We start from the raw sequence: 9,026 nt of genomic DNA on the forward strand, positions 1-9,026 counted from the left end.
AACGATCAAAATGTTTGAAAAATGAAAAGACACGCCTTTTTGAAGTTTCAGCAAAACGGCAAAATTAGTCGACCGAAACATTAGTTAGTCGACTAATAGTTAGTTATTAGTAGACTAACAGTTATCGTCGGTCGACTGATCTGTTAATCGAGCCGTTTGAAAATCTGAACTTTTGAAACTTAGTCGACTTGAGAAAAGTTAGTCGACCGATAATATCATCAGTAGACTGAAAAGCCTTTTAGTCGACTACTGTTAAAATCTTCTGAAAAAACAAACATTTTGTTCGGTCGACTGATAAAAAGCATTAGTCGACTGCTGCTAAATTTTCAGAAAACACATGTTCTGTTCAGTCGACTGATAAAACCATTAGTCGACTGCTGCTAATTTTCCAGAAAACAGACATTCTGTCCAGTCGACTGATAAAACCTTCGGTCGACTAATTTGACAAAAATGACTTTTTAGAAAATATGGCGCGAAAGGATTAGTCGACTGGTAAGTCTAGTGGTCGACTAATAAACATGAAAATTTAAGAAAATAGTTTTCTAAAAAGATTTTCATGAGGGTTCTTTTTAGAAAAGTTTTTCTAAAGACTTTTAAGGTGAAATGCAACCTAAATATGCACTCTAAGTAAGGCTCTTACAAGAATCTAAGACTTTTAATGAATTAAACATTTGCACACTAGTCTTCAAAGATTCTTCACTGAATTCTTCAATTTCTTCATAGCCTTAGCTGAAATGCAGTTGATTCCACTTACTCATCATCAAAACCTTGTACTTGAAGTATCATGTATGGCTTTATTGTCGTCACATAAATAGGGCTAATAATAGAAATCCACAAATTTGGTAGAAGCCAACTCCTCTCATTATTGCCTTAATTGCACTTAGGGAAAGTGTTTGATTTCAAAAACCGTCCAACCCATTTGACTCATACGTTTTCAATCCTTTTCTTTAAAAGCAATAAACTCTTTTGAAAACGTTTCCCAAAGCATCACACGAATTTCTTTGGGTTCCCTTCCTTGAAAGCATTAAAGGCCTTAAATGAAAATAAAGCATTTCAACCCTTTCCCAAAACACAAAACACGTTTTTGGATTAGCTTTGAATGCACATTTCAAATTTCCAATCTTTTCCTAAAACGTGTAGCCATATTTAGCATGACCTTTGGAATTCCAAAGGGTTTCTAAAATTCGTGTAACCTTCTTTAAAAGGCCCTTTGGAATTCCAAAGGGTTTCTAACTTTGAAAATGTAACTCATTTATGGTTGGGTTGGAAAAGATAACCTCCTTAAGTGCTATCCACGAATTGGGAGGAGGTGTATTCATACCAAAAACGAATTTCAAAATAATGACTCAATTGCCCTTCTAAATTTCAACTCCATCTAATTATTTTACTATGCTAAATTACAATTAATCTAACTAACCTAACATATATACAAATCAAACAAAGGGTATGCATAAGAAATCACGAATTTGGAAAGTCTATTGAATTAAACACTACAAAAAAATCAAAATACTAAGTTAATGCTACTCTAAAAACGATATTAGCAATTCTATCTTATTTAATTCCTACACACAATTCGAACTTACTCAATTCATGCTAAATTACCTAAAACGAAATACATTGCACCTAGACATTTTAATTCTAATTTCCAAAAACCTAATGACCTAATAACTGAAACATGCAACCTAGCTGGCCCTCTAATGGCCGCCCTACCTTTGGAGAAGATGACTACATTTACACCTAAGATAGAAACGAAAATGGAAACTCATGAAAAATACAAAAAATAAATTCTAATTAACCTATGACTAAACTAACTATCAAAACATATCAACAATGAATCTAACAAGCTGCTACCTACAAAAATTTAAACTAAAAACGAATTGCACAAGACATTACATGAAATCTACATCAAACTACAAACTAAATATCTAAACTAATAACATACTCTAATAAAAAACTACATGCTATTACATTAACACACGATTAAACATGAACTTTTTTAAAATTGTAAAACACTAAGACTTATCTAATTAACATGCTGGAACCTAATTCAAAACATAAAAACGCTAAACCATACTACACTACAATCGATCATTCTAAAAACAAAACAGAAATTCATAAACTAAACTACTACACGATTTAAAATCTAGTAAAAACCTAAAGAATAATTGACAAACTAAAATTAAAATAGCAAACTAAAAAAAATCCCAGATTGTTGGACATCCTACTAAAAAAATCAGAAAAACTACACTCGATTTAGACAATCTACACAAACATGAACCACGCATAACTCGACTCTTACTTTTCTGAAAATCTAAAAACACCTAAGACCACAAATGACATCTACACGAATCCTAAAGTATCAAAATCGATCAAACAAGATATATGAGATTGGGACATACTGAAAAACGCAGACACCTTTCACATTGTAAATTAAAAACACACGCACACTCAACTATATCCAACGTTGGAATGAAAATGAAATAATTAAACAAAGAACCCACCTAAACACACTACATGCTGGCTTTTGCACGAACAAAAGCTATACTAAGGCTGACCAAAATACAGAAAATGCAGCACACATAGCTCACACACATGATAGGTTTTAGCTAGAAGAGAAGATAGAAGAAGACCTACCTCAAGGGGCGACCCGAAGACTGTGGGGAAGAAGAAGAGCAGACTTTGCTTGGCTTCGCACCGTTCGGAACCTTGCTGATGCTGGAAATACACCATGGTACCATGTCCTATAGCTGCAACACGTTGGAAATCCACCGAAGATGAAATGTGAACCGATTCTCGATTGGGGGGCGTAGAAGACCGGATGGAGGTAGAGCCGGCCCTTCTCGTTGGAGTGTTTCGCACTTCCAAACAAAAGTAGATGTTTCCCACCTCTGCTGCACCTGCAAAACACAACACACATGGAGATTAGCCAACATTGGAGATTAAAGAAATGGAAAGATTGTGAAAGAAGGCAAGAAAAAGCTTGAATCTCAAGCTTGTCTTCATGCTCTAATGGAGATGGCGTGAGGTGGAAGATGAGAAGGGGGCTGGAGTTAGAATCGTGCCCCTAGGGCACGAAAACCAAAGCAAAGACAAGAGCATCAATGGGCGCCCCTCTCCTTTTAGACGATTTGGCTAGTTTTGGCCATTTTACAAAAACAGTGTTAAAATAAAAATATTTACTAGGCGCCTCATGTAGGAGGGGGTTTTTAGAAAATGTTTTTACAAAACTTAAGTGGGCTAGAGCTGGGTAGATTCCATGCGTTTTGACCCAAATCCAGGATCCAAATGGGCGTCTGGATCCAAATCTCTCAAATCGGATCCGATATTTGACCCGTTACACTGTAAATGTCATAATTCCTTCAAATTAACTCCAATTTTGATGAAATTCGAACCAGAGCTCCCTAACATCATTATGCACCTAAGTGTATGCTTTAAACCTATAGATGATGCATTTATGCAGTGAAAATGTATTAATAAAACGTGATATTTATGCATCATCAAATACCCCCATGCTAGAATAATTGCTAGTCCCTAGCAATACACTCTACCATGTAATGAAAATATGGACTACCCAATAATCATGAAAGCTCTTATTAAATAAATAAAATAAAATAAAACTAACTCACTTTCGTAGGAATCACGGTTGCATTTAGCACATGCAACAAGCCCTTTAAACCCCTGGGTTACCCCAGTGGACGAGTAAGGTCTCGTGAGGGTTTGTAGAGATGGTACCCACAAACATCAATATCATGCATGAATAATTTTTCAGAAATAATAGGCAATTAAGAACTTATTGTAAACAAATATTTTATGTAATCTACATTTTCAAAACAAATTCAGAAATTTCTGTCACCACAGTAAAAATTATTTTTCTTTCACTTCTCTAAACTTGTAATTATTTATGAATTTTCTGAGAAAGTCAAGTTTTATCATGTTTTACTCATTTATCCTCACCTGTATATTTTCTGCACAGTAATTCAATAATTATTCATAAGCAATGAATTTCTACTCATTCAGCTCATTCTTTTTCTTTTGATATTCAATTTTCCACTTTTTTTTTTCATTCTCCTAAATTGAGCACTATTTCGAATATCCAGTCTCGTAACCCATGTAGCGAGCTTTGGGTCAGTGACTCTCAGATCGGCCGACATTAGGGCACTAGATACAAAGTATCCATCGGACTTAATTGCTCGAGTCACTAAACCTTCAATTCTAATAGTTACGTATAGTTTTCCTCTCATCACGTGCAATGTCTCTATCTCTTAGGCTTTCTATGCAGTTCATGTAACAAGTTTTTGAATCGATGACTCCCAAACCAGCTGGCTTTAGGGCACCAGGTGTAAAACACCCTTCAGACTCTACTTACTCGAACTACAAAGGCCACAGATGTCGACTAGATAAGAGAATGATCTCCTTCGTTATCCATTTCATAAGAGACTCAAACATTTCATCTCGTGTCTGAGTTCTACTACTTGGATTCACGAAGAAATCAACAACTAAACGTAGCTCTATTCTATTAAGCTCATTTTTCAAAAACATAATTCAATTTCTCACTTTTCTCATAAAACACACTGTGCATACTTATACTTAAGTGAATCAAAACTTTCTAACATATCAGATACTATCTTTTCTTTAAACTATTTCATAAACAAGTACTCTATTTAAATCAGATAAGAAAAAAAATTTTACATGGGGCTTATACATTTCTAAATTGTCAGATCATGCAGAAATACATTCATAAATGCTACAACTTATTCTTAAAAGACCTATTTTTATGAGTTTTAAGCTATCAGACATAAAGAAAATTTTTAAAATTGTGCATCTAAACCATCCCCCCATGCTTGAATGACACTGTCCCTAGTGGCATACAGAATAATGCAAACATGCAATGCAGATGCACACTACAGAACAATAAAATGACTAAAGAGAAAGGATTGATACAACCTGGCATGCTCGAGCCATCTAAAGTTATCGATTGACTGGACTCTGCACCACCACTATGCATGTACAAATGCATAGTTTTCTGCTCATCTGGTCAATGTTCTACTCTTGAAGGCTTCTTCATATCTGGTTACTTGAACTCATACATTGATGGATCGGATGTTCATACATGTAAACAATGAAATCCGAATGAAATCAAAATAAAATTCAGAATAAAATACATAAACAACTACTATTTTATTTTAATTTACATATGATACATCATACACTACAGTTAATAACATAAGAATACTTATACATAAAACGACTAGACTATGTCAGAATAATCTATAAATGCAAATAGTACCTAAATCTAGGTCTAAATCAGTAAAACAATGAACAAAATAGCAGCTAACCTATGTTAGACTTAAACTATAGAAATTAAGCTAATCTAAATCAGCAAGTTAGCAACTATGATATTTTAAACTATGTTAAACTAATCTAATTAATCTAAGAAATAAAAGCATCTACTCTAAATGAGAGAGTTAAACAACTAAACTATGTTAAACTATGTTAAAACTATTTAATTAATCTATGCAATCTATGTTAACAATGTTAAACTAAGTTAATTACTCTATGAAATAAAAAATAAGCTATTCTAAACCAGAAAATCAATAAATACAGGAATCAACACTGTATTCTCTAAGAATCGACTGTTTAAGTAATCATTAAAGCATGGAATTCAGTGAATCTTAAGAAAAACAGCATGTATATCCTATATTACTTTAACTATGTTAATTCTACAACTAAAACAATTAAATAAACTAACTAAACTAAGCACATATATTAATAAAATGATATCTCAGAAATAATCAGAATAAATCGCCGTTCCCCGGCAACGGCGCCAAAATTTGGTTGGACTTTTTGGAGTTGATATTTTTAAACAATATTTTTCAATAAGAACATGGGAAAATCGTTAACCAAAGATATAAAACCGACTTTCCACCGAAGTGGCGAGTACGGGTCAAATCCACAGGGAACGGGAGAATTCTGAGTTAATTGTAAAATAACACTTTATTGATATAAAAAGTTTACAATCTATGTCAATATTACAAGTTACAGTAAATAACAATCTAAACTATGAAATGAAAACTAAAATAGGAGGCTAAGTATTCTGCAGGTCTCCAAGGGCAAAACCGTCTTTTTACCACAAGTGCAGTCGCACGTTATAATTGAATTACACCTGTGAACCTGTTCTAACTTATCAACCTACACAACGAAAACACAAAGTCAGTAACTAAATCAATAATTAAGCTAAATTACATTTACAACTATTTCTAAATTAAACTACAGTTAATTTAAAAATATAAAACTAAAGTTACACTAACTAAGCTAAGCAACTCTAATTATTCTAAATACTGTTAATTTACTGACAACAAGACAAGAAAACAGTAAAACTATACGAAATTAAACTATTACATAAAAGACTGTTCTTTCCCTAAAGAAGGCAAAAATGGACTCTGACAGCTTTTCGCAAAACACAGTTTTGAGGGGACAAATGGATTCCAAAATTCCTGAAACTACTTCTATTCTGTAAAAGACAGATCCAAGAAACTGACACATTTTACAGAATCGAAAAATACGTTCTAGATCTCCAGATCTAAGCGTTTCAAAATCAGGATAATCTGGGAAATCGCTGGACCCGAAATTTGAAAATCCGAAAAAGCTGTTTTCATAAAACGCTTAAAACACAGACCAAATTAACTCGAATCGAGCTGAAATTTTTTCTGCAGACAGATAACACACCGATGTGGAGAATAGAAAAATAATTTTTGGAAAACTCAATAAAAATCCACATAAAATAACGCGTGCACGAAATTGTAAAAATTAGGGTTTTGGTTCAGTGCACTATTCATCCCTTTGAATCCACAATTGACATTTGGACATTGAACCACGTACAAAAACAGTCCTAACTGAACCTAACATATTGTTAAACTACAGCAAACAATAACAATTAAACTAAGTTATAAAATCTAAGAAATAACCTAACCTAACTAGACATAATATATAACATCTAATATCACTAACTAAATTAACTATCTATTCTAATATTAATTCTAACTTACTAAAACAACTACTAACTTACGGTTAGTCTAACTAGCTAAGATTACTTACTAACTAAATTAAACACTAACTATGTTAACTAACTATCTAGGGTTATTTTACTAACTAAGGTTAGGGGTTTAACTAAGGCTAGGGTTAGTAATTAACTACGGTTTAACTATGGTTAGACTAACTACTTAAGTCTAGTAACTAACTAAGGTTAGGTATTTAACTAGAGTTATTCTAACTCGCACTAATTACTAACTAGGGTTAGTACCTATTTAAGTCAGACACTAACTAGGGTTAAATATGAACTAAAGGTAGTTAAGGTACGGTTAGGGTATGGATTTAACTAGGGGACGATTGGGATTAGGTAGGGTTAACTAAGGTCAAACGAGGTTAACTAAGGGTAAACAACAAAGTACAATTAGAAACCTAAGGTTAGGCTAATTAACATTAACTAGAGTTATACACTAACTACGGTTAGTTCCTAAATAAGGTCAACTAGGGTTAGCTATGGTTGACTAGAGGTATGACTAGGGTTAGGTTAACTAGCTAGGGTCGACTATAGGTTAATAACTAACTATAGTTAGACTAACTATGTCTAACCACTAACTAGGGTTAATAAGAGATCTACTAGGGTTAATTGGCTTTAACTACGGTGGGTTAGGATTACTTAACTAGGGTTTGTCTAGGTGGCGGTTTTAGAATAGGATTTGAATATGGTCCACGCCAACCTAGATTGATTTAATTAGGCTAATAACTAATTGATATTTCCTAAAACACTAAAGTCAATCTAAATTAAATCCTATCTTCAATATACACTAGAATTAGAACCTACCTAAATAAGTATACACGGTTTTTACAAACCCAATTTAATTCAATAAACACTAACCTAATTAGAATACACGAATTTCTAAAATCTATACTATTACTAACTTACTAAATTAATTAACATTAAACCTATGCTACGTTAAACTAGGAAAGAATAAATAGGGCTAATAATAGAAATCCACAAATTTGGTAGAATCCAACTCCTCTCATTATTGCCTTAATTGCACTTAGGGAAAGTGTTTGATTTCAAAAACCGTCGAACCCATTTGACTTATACGTTTTCAATCCTTTTATTTAAAAGCAATAAACTCTTTTGAAAACGTTTCCCAAAGCATCACACGAATTTCTTTGGGTTCCCTTCCTTGAAAGCATTAAAGGCCTTAAATGAAAATAAATCATTTCAACCCTTTCCCAAAACACAAAACACGTTTTTGGATTAGCTTTGAATGCACATTTCAAATTTCCAATCTTTTCCTAAAACGTGTAGCCATATTTAGCATGACCTTTGGAATTCCAAAGGGTTTCTAAAATTCGTGTAACCTTCTTTAAAAGGCCCTTTGGAATTCCAAAGGGTTTCTAACTTTGAAAATGTAACTCATTTATGGTTGGGTTGGAAAAGATAACCTCCTTAAGTGCTATCCACGAATTGGGAGGAGGTGTATTCATACCAAAAACGAATTTCAAAACAATGACTCAATTGCCCTTCTAAATTTCAACTCCATCTAATTATTTTACTATGCTAAACTACAATTAATCTAACCTAACATATATACAAATCAAACAAAGGGTATGCATAAGCAATCACGAATTTGGAAAGTCTATTGAATTAAACACTACACAAAAATCAAAATACTAAGTTAATGCTACTCTAAAAACGATATTAGCAATTCTATCTAATTTAATTCCTACACACAATTCGAACTTACTCAATTAATGCTAAATTACCTAAAACGAAATACATTGCACCTAGACATTTTAATTCTAATTTCCTAAAACCTAATGACCTAATAACTGAAACATGCAACCTAGCTGGCCCTCTAATGGCCGCCCTACCTATGGAGAAGATGACTACATTTACACCTAAGATAGAAACGAAAATGGAAACTCATGAAAAATACAAAAAATAAATACTAATTAACCTATGACTAACCTAACTATCAAAACATATC

This window comes from Nuphar pumila, chromosome 6, assembly GCF_984573655.1.
Source record: "Nuphar pumila chromosome 6, dmNupPumi1.hap1.1, whole genome shotgun sequence".
NCBI lineage: Eukaryota > Viridiplantae > Streptophyta > Magnoliopsida > Nymphaeales > Nymphaeaceae > Nuphar > Nuphar pumila.